Source organism: Drosophila guanche, unplaced genomic scaffold, assembly GCF_900245975.1.
Source record: "Drosophila guanche unplaced genomic scaffold, DGUA_6, whole genome shotgun sequence".
In the NCBI taxonomy this organism is placed as follows: Eukaryota; Metazoa; Arthropoda; class Insecta; order Diptera; family Drosophilidae; genus Drosophila; species Drosophila guanche.
In genome coordinates, this window is record NW_022995748.1 from 2,909,814 (window position 1) to 2,912,962 (window position 3,149).

Sequence of the window (3,149 nt, forward strand, 5' to 3'; positions counted from 1 at the left end):
AATTGTTTACACGCTTTACGTAAATAAATGCACTTAAACCGAGATACCCAGCCGCTGACGCATCAGTTGCTGCTTCCAGGGGATTACTCGCGTTAATTGCACAAAGGGCGGCCGCAGAGGACACATTAACAGGCTGGCAAAAGAAACCCAGAAACAAAAGCCGATTTCCGCGCCTCCCGGCTCAAACCCGCAATCGAATGAGCATTAAGCAGAGTGAAATGCTGCTGAGAGCTGCCGCCATGTTTATTAGTTTTAATAAAGCCATAAAACGATCCACACAAACGCACACACAAATAACAAATAAACTCTGACACTAAGCGCGCTGGCAAATGACCTCGGGTGTTATTATTGCTGTGGATGCCCTTCATCACACCCGCTAAAAATGCAAGCTTCATGGGTATGAATGGCATGAACCAAAAGTTTAACGGCAGCCACAAACGTGAACTAAAAGCAGCAAGTACAGCTTAAGGATTGATCGTAAAAGTTCACATCTAAGTAGCTAAATTCGACTCTTAACCCACATGCAAAGGGCATGCCAATAGTCGAGCAATCTTTGACTCTTATTCTTACTGCTTTTTCGGCGGCGCATATCAAAAATGCCATTGCCATTGCTAAACCTTTGAGCAAACCAAAATTAAATGAACGCACACCAGTGCAGCCATTGTTTGCTCGCCCATCCATGCCTCAGTCCTGTGGGTGTGTGGGGTGCCGGGCCATTGTGTGTTTTTGTTGGAATTTTGTTGACAATATTGTTTACAATGGGCTGGCTGCGTACACCAACACCATTTGCATACATTGTAGTATATGGCCAGCGAGAAAAACAAAATGGTTATGGTTATGGCTTAACATGGGGCTGCGACACAAAATATTTCTAATAAAGCTATTTAAGGAATGCGAATTTCAAGAATGTTATGTGTGTTGAATATGGTTCGAACCCAAATCGTTCTACTCCACTAATACTAATAATATTAATATGGTTGCCTCTTTAGTGACCTCTTGTACCCATGAAGATGACGTGTATTGTTGCAATGACTTTAAAGCACAAAATCAACATGTAAGCTGTTCTGGCATCGACCCTCATTCGCCTGCCAGCTTCAGGCCCACGGCCACAGGAACTTTATGCTCATCTTGAAAGAGTCAACTTAATATAAAATTAAACCAAAAGCCGCCAACGTGCGGTGTCCAATGCTTTGGGATAAGGCGTTGCCGTGGCACGCAATGAACACATATAAAAGTATATAAGTACGTGGAAGTATGTACATTTATATGTACATATGTACATACATACGTACTCCTGGATGTACGGCTATTCGCCACTGTCTGTGGGTGATAGCTGGCTGTCTTTGTGTGTGTCAGATATACGATGTGTGTGTGTACACCTGCTGGGGTGACATTTTACGGCTTTTTCTTTGTTAATTTCATTTGAAGCATTTAAAATGTGCACCGCCACCAAAGCTGAAGCTGATGCTGAGGCTGACAACTAAATACACAAGAAGTCCGCCTGGCACGTCTTTCCCACCGCTCGGATCTACTTTCAACGTGATGAAAGTTCTTCTCACCCAGTCTTTTGGCAACTTTTTTAATGACATTGCCTCAGAGCACCCGAACCAACCATCTCCAGACCTCATCTCCAACAACCCACCGCAACCACAATGAAAGAAAGTCTTTGCTCGCGTGCCCGAATATTTAACCACAAACGACGAGACGTCAAAATTAATTAGAAATAAAATTAGTTTTTAATGCGAAAGTGACTTTGTGTGTGGTCTCGTGTCCCTGCCTGTGCCGGAGGTGTATGTGTGTGTATGTGTGTGCGAGGGAGCTGTAAAATATACTTTGACAGAGGAAAAAATGACACAAGAAAAACGAGGAAATTCTTTTCAAAACTTTGGGCGATGAAAAGTTTTCTTTGCTTTCGTGTGCGTGAGTGTATCTTTGGGATGAGTTTCGACAGGAAATGATTTAATCTGCAAAAGTTTAACTTTTTCTTTGTATTGGGAAAGTATCCCCGTGCATTGCTAACTAATAAGTAAGAAAGATATAACCAATTTATTTAAAGGGATGCGAAAGTGCACTGACAACCAGGATAACAATTTCAGATAAAACTTTGTAAGCTCGTACATGATCTTCTAGATTTTCTTTACATATTATTCTGCGAACGAGGGTCTGGACAAAAGCTTTCCCAAATAATCACAAACATATGTACATATGTATGTATGTATGTGTCGGTGTCTCATTGAAGACCAACTTGAGACGGCGACGATGTGCAGCGACAGTGAGTGGCGATTTTATTGCATAGACCGCGAGTTTCGTATTTCAGCAATCGACCGAATATGTTTGTATATAAATATGCGACGAAAGAAGAGGGCAGGCTTGTCGAATTGCCCGCGCCCTAACGCAAGCGAGAGCGACAGATCGAAAAAGCGATAAGGACGGTGACAGAGACGCAGGCGGGCCGAATTGCACGCGCGAGAGCGAGAGAGTGATGGAGCGAACGAGAGGAAAGAAAGAAAGGCGCGATATAAAGAGACGAAAGAAAGAATAAATATGCATATGACCATATACATACGTACAATGTGTGCAAATAGATGACAATTAGGTGTGGTGAGCACTGCAAAATAGGAACAAATAACATACTTCGTTTACTTGAATGCCGCACCACTGACAATGAGCTAGAGATTACCATCTAATATTAGGCTGTGAAACCAAACATTGATATTACTCTCCTTAGGTGCACACTTACCATGTAGTCGATACATGAAATGAAGATACAGGCAAGTTAAAGTTAAAGCCAAAAAGCAAAATGCAAACTCTCATCTGGCGAGCCAGCCCCAGTCTGTGAGCATGTGAATGTGAAGCGGAGGCTAAGACAAACAGCAAACGAGACAGGAGAGCAGGCTGACAAACAGTCGGAGAGACAGTTGGAGATGCTTGAAGTGAAATGGAGAGAGGACACACACACAAAGACACAAATCATCAGGCAAATCCGCAAAAGTGCACTCCACAGACACTTCAGTCGCCCATCAGCGCAGTGCAAAGCCAAAAGACGCTGATGACGTTGAGTATTATGAACAGAATGATGACAGCCAGAACTACACGAGCAGGAGCTACAGCAACAGCAACTAACGAACGCAAATAAAACGAACAAACTA